The 11720-nt window shown below is 37.9% G+C and overlaps 1 non-coding gene across 1 annotated transcript; it reads left to right on the plus strand.

The window, feature by feature from the left end:
- The first annotated feature begins 6176 nt into the window (after window positions 1-6176).
- Window positions 6177-6280, plus strand: LOC114214057 (small nucleolar RNA U13). Its single transcript, XR_003610328.1, has one exon. It is a non-coding gene; the product is annotated as a small nucleolar RNA U13 (small nucleolar RNA).
- The last annotated feature ends 5440 nt before the right edge of the window (window positions 6281-11720 follow it).

The following is an 11720-nucleotide window of genomic DNA, read 5'->3' on the forward strand; positions in this document are numbered from 1 at the left end:
TTTTCTTACTATATCCTGACTGATAACACCTGATGGAATAGAAGCTTAAAATAGAAACTATTATAGGAAAACAAACTTGTATTTCCTGCATACCTGAATTTGTGATTGAGATACATACATCCTCACTTCATCACAAGCAGCTGAATCATGGATCTTTAATTAATAGCAATGCCTCCTCCTTTATTTCTCCTCACTGCCATTCTGATTCACTAAGCAGATCCAACCCAATCCTGAAAACCACATAGCCCCAAAAGAGTAGGTCTTAAGAAATTTGCAAGTTTCCATATTCTGGGTATGACTGTATTTCAGTATGAACAAAATTTTGTTTCATACTTACCCTCACGTCCATTCCATGTTTTCCTTACCCTTGGCCTCTGCTCATTTGCTAAGCCTGGTACCACATTCTTTCCACATTGTTTCATCTATTCTCTTCTGGCCCAGCTCTCCCATTACTGTTATTAATCCAACTCCACACACTACTAAACAACTCTCCATTTCACCCCAGCATGCAGTTGCTAGGGGTAAAAAGATAGGAAAGACATTCCTTGTTCCTAGGAATTTATAGAGTATTTTGAGACACTATATGTAATTTCAATCCTGATGTGGCTAAAACGTTAATTACCAAATGTACACCCATTAAAGGACTCTTACAAAATATAGAATTAGATATGGTGAGACTATCATCCATAGATTTACAACTTGACTGGACTCTTGTATATCAGGTTAATTTAAAGCATGCCCACTTGTCTATTAGTGAGCTTTTCTTAATGGAAAAGTTGCATCAGTTGATTTATTATACAGCGGGCAAGATCCAAGCTGTCACTGCTTTGTATCTAAATTTGATTCCTAAAGGGTATGCAGGTGAAAGAATCACTTTTCAGATGAAAGGGAAAAATTCCAAAGAAGAACACACATGATAGAGTCATAAATACTTATGTTAGCCTGAGGCAGGCAGAGTTTATATACCACTCTTTTTGAATATTTATTCATTCCAGGAATGGTTTAAATTAGTACTTTCGTTCAAAGCCCCAAGGCATTATGTTTTCAACAAAACTAATAATCACTTCCTGATAACACTAACTGACTTATGTATGTTTTTCTTCTTATCTTGTTGTTTGAGAGAAGGAAGTCATAAAACTAAGCATCTGGTTTCAGTATTAGGCTTCAAAGAAAGAGCTACTACCTATATTACAGAGGATTGGTATATTGAAAATCTTTCTAGTCTTTTCCTTTTTCACCTAAATCTAGTTGCACATTGTAACCTGTGGACCACCCAAATAAGAAGGGGCAGGCTTCTGTAAGGGATGCTCCTTACTTGGTAGGCTCCTTCAGTCCTGAAATCTTGTTTGCAAAAGTCAGATTGAATCCAATTGGTTCAGGTTCTTTCTTTCACAAAAGCTCCATGATACCAGTAAGATATCAAAAAGATTAACTGAGAATCACTGGGTCCATACAATGGAATGAATTATATATATTACCAAATGTTCAGCATAATTACGTGTATTAGGACTCTTGATGAAGGTAACAGAAACCAACTTGAAGTACCTTAAAGCTAAAGAGGGAATTTATTATGTGGGTAAACCTGGAAGGCAGCCAGGTTTCAGGAAGCAAGTGACATTGGGTACAGGGGAACTGTCAAGATTCTGGCTCTCTTGTATTTTGCTTCTCTCTATGCAATTTGATTTTTGTCTACATAGACCAAGTTTTAAGCCATGGAGTTTTATTTTTGTTCTTGCTGCTGTTGTTTTGTTTGTTTTAAATTTGGGGAATCATAAAGACCTCTGGACAAATGCCTTGCAAATATCAAAGTCAACTCTACATTCACAAACACATTTACACTAATGAACATCAATTTTTATTTTATTTATTTATTTATTTTAAAGATTTTATTTATTTATTTGTCACAGAGAGAGAGATAGCGAGAGCAGGAACACAAGCAGGGGGAGTGGGAGAGGGAGATGCAGGCTTCCCGTGGAGCAGGGAGCCCAATGTGGGGCTCGATCCCAGGATCCTGGGATCATGACCTGAGTCAAAGGCAGATGCTTAACCGCTAAGCCACCCAGGCACCCCATGAACATCAATTTTAAAAACTGAAAAAATGAGGGGGCACCTGGCTGGCTTAGTCGGTAGAGCATGTGACTCTTGATCTCAGAGTCATGAGTTCAAACCCCACATTGGACATGGAGACTACTTAAAAAGAATGAATGAATGAATGAATGAATGAATAAATAGATAAATAAAATTTTAAAAAACTATGAAAGGATTCAACAGGGATTCATTTTGAGAGCTTATCTTAATTACCTATGGGAAAATCCTTTTTACTTTTCTAGGAAATTATAGTATTAATATCAGATTGTATTACTGTCCAAAGGAATGAAAAATTATACAGAAATCTTTTAAATCATGTCTTCCAATTAATATTAAACCTAATAAACTACTAAGCTGGTTTACTCCTGTGAAAACAATCTTCATTTTTCATGAAGGGAAAATTGCATGTATTATGTTTAGGAAACACTTTCCTGTACTGAGATAATATGACATGTTGAGATTTTGGGGAGAAATTCTTTTTTTTTAATTTAATTTTATGTTATGTTAATCACCATACATTACATCATTAGTTTTTGATGTAGTGTTCCATGATTCATTGTTTGTGCATAACACCCAGTGCTCCATGCAGAACGTGCTCTCTTTAATACCCATCACCAGGCTAACCCATCCCCCCACCCCCCTCCCCTCTAGAACCCTCAGTTTGTTTCTCAGAGTCCATCGTCTCTCATGGTTCGTCTCCCCCTCCAATTTCCCCCCCTTCATTCTTCCCTTCCTGCTATCTTCTTTTTTTTTTTCTTAACATATATTGCATTATTTGTTTCAGAGGTACAGATCTGTGATTCAACAGTCTTGCACAATTCACAGCGCTCACCATAGCACATACCCTCCCCAATGTCTATCAGCCAGTCACCCCATCCCTCCCACGCCCCACCACTCCAGCAACCCTCAGTTTGTTTCCCTGAGATTAAGAATTGGGGGGGAAATTCTTGAGGTAAGATCAAGTTTATGGACTTTGATTAGGAGAAGATTATATAGACCTCTCTTAGGGCATTAAACACACACAACCATCAAAAACAAGTAAAACTCAATTTTTTGCCAGCTAACTCACCCAACTCAAAGATGCTTTAATGATAATTACAAACTACTAAGGTAAGCAGGAAATACAGAGAATAGGATAAAGCATTTTAAATTGGGGCGCCTGGGTGGTGCAGTCACTTAAGCCTCTGACTCTTGATTTCAGCTCAGGTCATGATCTCAGGGTTGTGAGATCGAGCCCTGAGTTGGGCTCCATGCTTAAGACTCTCTCTCCCTCTGCTCCCTCCCCAACTTTGAGAGAGTGCCCTCTCTCTCAAATAAATAAATCTTTAAAAAAAATAAAATTGAGCAAATTGGTTCATAACATTTTGGATATGAGAAAGTGAATTTATTTTATAATCCCACTACCCAAATAAAGGACATCAAAATTTTCATTTCTTACCAACTTAATTATATGACATCAAACACAAAATGAAACGTTTTTTTCTAATGTAGTTATCCTATAAGCATATTTTTCTTAGGTTGAAATTGTTCTTTACTATCTAGAATATAAGGTTAAAGACAGCCATACAAATGATGTAAATAGCACACCTCTTATTAGAGCTGTGTGAGAGAGAAAATAGAAGACCAGGAATTTAAAATCCCCAGCCAGGAATGACTTCCATCATTGTCTTCCATTAATTATGTAGGAAGCCTTTTTGTGATTCACTACAAAAATTTGGCTTTTAAACTCTAGAGGCTGATTGTATCCCTCAACCATTAGCCAGAAGGATTAACCAGTGGTTTTTAAACATACATTGTGAAAACCCAGTTAAAAATTAGTCTTTTGGCAATTTTATTTTATTTTTATTGTGTAACATTTGATGCATGCAAAAGAATAGAAGTCACATGTGTTAATACAGTGATGAAATGAATACTTGTTACCTACCACCAGTCTAAGAATTAGAGTGTTACCTTTGCTTTTTTGCAGCATGTGCTTCTCCGTGTTCAATTCTTCTGCCACATCTCTGAAGAGGTAGCTACTATCTGGAATTTTGTGTATTTTCCTGTTGTAGTCTGTTCAGGCTGCCATAACAAAGTACCACAGGCGAGGGCTTATAAACAACAGCAATTTATTTCCCACATTAATGGAGGCTGGAAGTCCAAATTCAGGGTGCTGGCATGGTCAATTTCCACATCTGTTGAGAGCCCGCTTCCTAGTTCATATGTGGCCATTTCTTCACAGTAATCTCACATGGTGGAAGGAACTACTAGGGAGCCCTGTTTGCTTTTTTTATAAGGGTACCAATCCCATTCATGAGGGTTCTGGTCTCATGATCTAATCACTTCCCAAAGGCCCCACCGCCTAAATATCATCTCGTTGGGCATTAGGTTTCGACATGTGAATTTTGGGGGGGACACAAACATTCAGTTTATAACATTCTCTTGTTTTTAAGATGATTTAATCATGCATGTAAGTATTTCTAAGCAATATATTATTTAGTTTTGTTTGTGAACTTTATAAAAATGGTATTCTGTATATAGTTTTCTGCCACCTGCTTTTTTCACTCAGTGTTATGTTTTTAAGATTCATCCTAAGATTATGTCCTAAGATTCATATGTTGTTGCATATGGCTGAAGCAGTGTTTTATGACCTACTTTTCTACTCATTCTTGCATTTCTAAGCTATATCCTTGTTGCTGTGTATCTGTAGGACCTTGGGCTTTCCCTCTCAGCCAGAATTTCCTTACATTAAAATAGAAATAATAACAGTAACTACTACCAAGCATTGTTGTGAGCACTAATAAATTATTGTTATATTCCTTTTTTAAAAAAAGGTCTTCTGGTAGCTTATTGTTTTTTCTTTGTAGGTGCCCTGGCTTTTTTCTCTGGGATTTTTAAGGTCTTCATCATTGGTATTGTGCCATTTCATCACAATATGTCTTGGTGTGGATTTTTCTTTATTTATCATGCTTGAAATATGCTGTGCTTTCTCTATCTGTGGAGTTATCTTTAGTCAGTTTAGGAAAATTCTTGGCCATTAGCTTTTTCAATATTGGCTTTCTCCTGTTCTCTCTGTTCCTTACTTCTAGAATTCTGATTAGACATGTTAAGCCTTGTTTTACCCTCCATGTCTTTTAACCTTTCTTTCATGTTTTCCATCTGCTGTACTCTATGCTGCACTCTGGGTAATTTCTTTGGATATAACCTCCAGGGCACTAAACCTGTCTTTAACTGTTTTTATTGTTTTTAACAGATTTACTGAGTTGTTAATTTCAAAATCTATAGCTATTAGGCCAAAGTTAATATTCAGTTGGTTTAGTAATATTTCTGGTCTCTTGTTTCTAAATCTATTTCATTTCATGTTTGATTTCTTTAAATGGTTCATAAAAGGTTATTTAATAATCTGTAAATGACAATTCCAATTCCAGTTCTTCAGTTCTTACAAATTATTGTTTGTTCTTTCTGTTGATCTTAACTCATGGTGGTTTATGTGTTGAGCTTATATTAAATTGTGAGCTTATATTTTCTTGAACTTAATTTATGGAAATCCCAGAGACCAAATTGGGAGTTGCTTTACTCTAGAGAGTACTTGCATTTGATTCTAAGAGGAGATCTGAGATGCAACCGATCAGGTGTCTCTGAAGTTCCTCTTGCAGAACCAGGCTCAAAGCAGGAAGGAATCTCAGATGTGATTTCCACACCTTGCATTGTGCCCCCAAGCTCAGTCTCCTTGTCCTTGACTGGTACTGGCACTTGCCCATGACAACTCTGGCTTTTATGTTTGCTTATTGCTCCCTGATCTTGTTTGAGCTCGCTTTTTTTTTTTTTTTACCCCTTTCATCAAAATCCAGCAATTGTAAGTGCATATTAGTTTTGATTCAAATCAGGATTTAATGGTCTCATAGCTAATGGGCCCTCAGGTTATCTAGCTTTCTGGGCTGCCAGAAGTAGAGGTTTACACATTTCTAGCCAAGTAACAATTCTTGGATGAAAGTTGTGGAGGATTCTTCCTTTAGTATAATATTTGCCTTCTCCTTTCACTAAAGTCCCTGTCACAGAACTTAAGTTCTGTGCAGAAGGAACATTCAATTAGAAGTCACAGATGTGGGATCTTTTTGCAGTTCATAAGCTTGATGATTGGGTGTTCACACCGTTGTGTGACATGTGGCTTCCTCAAACCTTGTTATGACCTCCATGCATGACCCGTCTGACATGGAAAAAAAAAAGTCAAAGATGCGAATTATTGTCTGTGTTATCTTAGAAAAAATTACTTACCCTAAATTATTTACTGTTTCTTTAATTGTACTATGAAATGGGGATATACTCAGCACCATACCTACCCATAGGTTGAAAGGATAAAATGAGAAACTGTGCTAAAAAATATTTTAATTTGCTAAGGTGAGAAACAAAATGTAATAATTATGGTAAGTAACATTTATTGACCATTTGACAGCTTGTTAGCTATTTATAAAGCTTCCATTGTCTCCTTACAATAACCTTATAAGATGGGTACTGATATCATGATTTAACAGTTGAGAATACTGAGGCTCAGAAAGACTAAAAGTGTAAGATGATGGTACCATTATTTAGGAGCTCCTTAGTTTCATCATAAAATAATATCCAGTGCAGCTATTATGATGAAAAGCAGAGTATTTCTCAAGGTAAGTTAAGTACTACCATATCTCAATTTCCTGGATGATTTTCTCTCAAATAATGAGAAGTATTTTACAAGGATGCATGCCCCTCAAGATGCCTGCTATGTTAAAACTTCCATCCTGAAGAAGTGATGTGCTTTTGCTAAAAGCAACTTTAGCTATGAACACTCCATTGCAATTTGTACAGCTGTGTAATCGAAACTGCTAAAAGGCAAGTTAATATATTATTCTACTCACAGAACAGCAGTTTGATTCCTATGACTTCTTGGCACATCTGTTTGGTATATAAATCCTAAGCAGACTGAACAGTCACTTTCTAAATCTTCAAAATGCTTTACTAAGCAAAGTCTTTAGTGTGGTTAAGGGGAGAAAAAAATTAATAGACTCCCAAGTGAGTGGAGTAGGTCTAGCTCAGTGCAGAGTGTTTAGGGCAGGTGCAGGTGGGATTGGGAACTTGAAGAAGGTGCACTTTGAGGGAGAGGATAACACACAAGCCTACGAACACCATAAGGTGAACTCTCTTGCCAACTTGAGATAATTAGAGAGGGTCTTTAGGGAATGGGTCTTTGCATCGTGTTTAATTTTTTTTTTACTGGCAAGAGTTCAAATTACATTTAAGTAGGCTTGGTTAGAGATGCCAGTTATTACTGGCCTGCTCACATCCCTTTCTAGTAAAATCCCTACCCATTGACCATACTGAGTGGGCAGCAGGCCACATGACCATGACCACAGGTAACTGGACACCTGATCATAAACTATAACCCATGACTTATGCCTTTGTACTTTGGTCTAAAAAGAAAAGCAGAAGTCAAATCTTCTCTCTTGGAAACCTGCAATAAGAGACACAAAGGGGCGCTACAGTTTGGTATGTGCTGGAACTGGAGGGCCATAGAAGTACAGGAGCTAGAGTGCTAACTTTTGCAGCCAGTTTTAAGATGAGTAATTTGAGAAGGCTGGTCCAGAGAGAGAGTGGTGCTGATTCACTGAGAAGCCAAAAAGTCCTGAGAGGTGAGGGGGTGGCTATTCCTGAGTGCCACTGATGCAGTTTCAACTCTTCCTGAGGCCTTGTGGTTCAGTTTCTCGGGTTTTAGTGCACGTATGTTTTTTTTTTTTTCTATAAACCCTTCTTTTGATTTGTCTCTTAGTAATGAGTAACTTGGCTCTAGTAAATTGACTCAATCTTTGTTTCTTGCAATCAAAAGAACCTGGCATGGATGAGATCATTTATCACTAATGCTGCTCTGAGTATTAATACCTAGACTGTCTTCAGTTTCCTGTTTTAGAAGAACTTCTGCTTTGTGAGTGGCAGAAAGCATATCAAACGGAACTAGAAGGGGGAGTTTATTGGAAGGACTTAAGTATCTGATGAAACAAGCGGGTTTGGAAAAGGACATGGATGTTCCTGAGCTTCAGAAACAACTGGAACCCAGATCTCAAGCCCTGTTAGGACCCTACCTCTACCTCTATTCTCAGTTTCTTTCTATTTTTTTATACTTTCTTCTTGTTACAGACTATCTTTGTTTGCATTATAGAAAACATGGGCTCTGAGCATCCCAATTTTCTACACTGACTCTATGGCCTAGTGATTAGGAAATATGGGCCCCAAGTCACATGGCTGTTTTTGAATCCAAACTTAGCCATCAACTAGCAGGGAGATCTTGTTTTTTAAGTTTACCCTTGACTTCTATGTAACCCACCTAAGCCTCTATTTCCTCCTCTGTAAAATGGAGATTAAAGATAGGTGACTATCTCCCAGCATTGTTGTGAAGATTGAATGTGATAATGGGTATAAAGCATTAGCTCAGCATCTGGCACTAATTTAAGTTAGTACTTACTACTTCCCTGCCAGGTGCAAAACCAGAAAAGGCTTTTCCTTTGAGAATGTAGATCTTAAGAGTATCTTGATACCGATACATTTATAGCAAAAAGGAAGGTGGGGCCTTTGGTGAATTTCTCTGTAGGCAAGTTGCAGAAGGTGAATTGCAGGGAACCAGGCAGAAGTAAAGGTTGCCCAGCTCCTTTTAACTGTCACTGATGGGCACCAACAAGCCCGGGGGATGCTCTGGAGGACCTAGCTCTGAAATTCACTGCTGGCCCAGGCACACCCATCCATGGCCACAGGAGGGTGCCAGATGTCAAGATGGGAAGCTGGCCCAGGCAACTTCACTGGCCAAGGAGTCTGTTCTTGGACAGCAAGCTGAGAGAGGGAAAGAAAAGAAGGCCAATAAAGGAATGCATGTGCCTTACTGGCCTATTGGAAGTGCCATGCCAGGTAGGAGCCCTAGAAACCTGGAACAAGTGAGAGTCCAAGAAAACCCAGAGCCTGAGGAAATCTCTACATGGGCTTCACGTGAGTTAACGTTCCACCACGTCTCAAAGAGAACAGACTGGAGAAGCAGGGAACTGTTAAAACATCTAGACGAGAGGGGAGATTGAGAACCTGCTTTGAGTTGAAGAATCTATACAAAAGTCAGGGAAGACCAAGAGCAAGATAAAGATAGAGCTGCAAGATATGACCCAAGACAAAGTTAGCAGAAGACAGGAATCTTTGACAAAGCATCTAGGCTGCCATATGGGTGGTGTCTGCTGAAAGTATCAAACTAGTTGAGACTACACTGTAAATTTATTTCAGTCTTATAGTAAACTCTACCGATTAACTCAATCATGCTCCAAGATAATTTATATTAAAGCACAAACTTACTTAATTTGTAATTATCTAATATGTAAAATGTACTTGTCAGTTATTATCTAAGCTGCGGTTCTTTGAGCACCACCAGAAAACTCATTGTGGGGTCGCCTGGCTGGCTCAGAAGGTAGAGCATGCAACTCTTGATCTCAGGATCATGAGTTCAAGCCCCATGTTGGGGGTGGAGCCTACTTAAAAAAAAAAGAGTTGTCTAACCCATAGGAAAAAAGTACTTTAAAAAAAAAAAAAGAGGGGCTCCTGGGTGGCTCAGTTGGTTGATCATCCAACTCTTGATTTCAGCTCAGGTCATGATCTTGGGGTTGTGGGATCAAGCCACATGCTGGGCTCCATGTTAAGCATGGAGCCTGCTTAAGGTTCTCTCTCCCTCTCCCTTTGCCCCTCTCCCCGCCCGTGCATGTGCACACGCACACATGCGCGCTCTCTCTCTCTCAGATAAATAAATAAAATCTTTTTTAAGAAGTGTTTTAAAAAAAGAAAAAGGAGAACTCATTATGGTATGAAGTTGTAGTAAAAAAAGAAAGCACTATCAGTCAGAAATCCAGAGGCAATTTAAAAAACACCCTTTATTGGGCTTCAGAAATATGCAAAATATAGAAAAGTGTAAAGAGTAAAACAAAAAATGATTTATACTTTCCCAATTTTAATTGGTCTTTTAAGATAATTTTAATATATCTAATATGAGTGTATTCAATTTGGTATTCTGTCTTTTACACCTTCCATCATTTCACGAGTAGCTCTATGTAACAAAATTATTTCTAATGACTGCATGTGGGAGCCCTGAATTTTGTATGGATTTACCATAAATTAACATTTTCACTATAACTGGATATTTAGGTTGTTTTCAATTATAAATTACACTATGATAAATATCTTTGGGGCATGAAACTGTGTGCACATTTCTGATTATTTCCTTAGAAACTATTCCTAAAAATAAAGTTGTTGGTTCAAAGACCCTGAGCATTTTAAGACTCTCAGGGCACCTGGGTGGCTCAGTCGGTTAAGTGGCTGCCTTTGGCTCAGGTCATGATCTCAGGGTCCTGGGATAGAGCCCCATGTCAAGCTCCCTGCTGAGAGTGGAGCCTGCTTCTCACTCTCCCTCTGACCCTCCTCCCTGCTTGTGCTCTAAAAAGATATATAAAATCTTAAAAAAAAAAAAAAGACTCAATACATAAGATCAAATTGTTTTACAGAAAATTCGGTCAAATCTGCATTTCTCTCTGCAATTTCACCAGCATTGAATGTTATCTTACTTAATGGTAATGTCTTTGATAAATAATACTAATAAAACTGTAGATTTTTTTGTATTTTTTAGCCATTTATATTTCATCTGTTGTGAATCATCATGTTCATTTCTTTTTTTAACTATTTTTCTAAAATTTGGATCACTGTTTTCTTATGAGTTTATTTAGATGCAACATAAGGATTTTAAAGTATATTAACCTTGTGTCATATTATTGGTATTATTTTTATTATGGTATCTTGTTACAGAGGAAAATTTTTTATGTAGTTGAATTTACTTTTTGGGGGGTTTTTCATCTCTTGATTTAATAATTACAGGGATTTTTCCTTATCTAACAGACAAGATGAATATTCATCACATTTTCTTCTAGTATTTTAAGATTTTATCTTACATTTAATGCTTTAAATTAGCAGGATTTCCTTTTGAGGTGTGATATGAGGTGAGAATCAGTGTATCTTAATAATAAGACAAAGTCTTGTGACAGGGTTCCCTACTTGTAAAATATAGCCACTGGTCCTGATGAAGGGGTTTCATAGTGTTCAGAGTCTCCCTGACTTACTCCTGGTACTAGGTGCCTGTGCTAGGCACCATGAGCATCAGACATTGGATTGCCTTGTTAGTTGTAGCCACAGAAGAATTTCCAAGAGTAGAGATATTTCCTCAACTCCCTGGTACTTTGAAATAGGGAACCCACCTGGCCATTTCACTACCTCATTTGTAATTGATTTTGTTTTAAGATTTTATTTATTTATTTGAGAGAGAGAGCGAGAGCTCCTGAGCACACGAACGGGGGCAAAGGGGCAGACTCCCTGCAGAGTAGGGAGCCTGACTCAGGACTCCATCCCAGGACCCTGGAATCATGACCTGAGCCAAAGACAAGAGGCTTAACCAACTGAGCCACCCAGGTGCCCTCGTTTGTAATGGGTATTAAAATCAGGGGCATCTGACTAGCTCAGTCAGAAGAGCATGTGACTCTTGATCTTGGGGTGGTGAATTGAGCCCCACTTTGAGTGTAGAGATTACTTAAATAAATAAAACTTAAAAAACACTC

The sequence above is a fragment of the Eumetopias jubatus genome, unplaced genomic scaffold, assembly GCF_037043125.1.
Source record: "Eumetopias jubatus isolate StellerSeaLion01/CBP00866 unplaced genomic scaffold, mEumJub1_p1.0 scaffold_10, whole genome shotgun sequence".
NCBI lineage: Eukaryota > Metazoa > Chordata > Mammalia > Carnivora > Otariidae > Eumetopias > Eumetopias jubatus.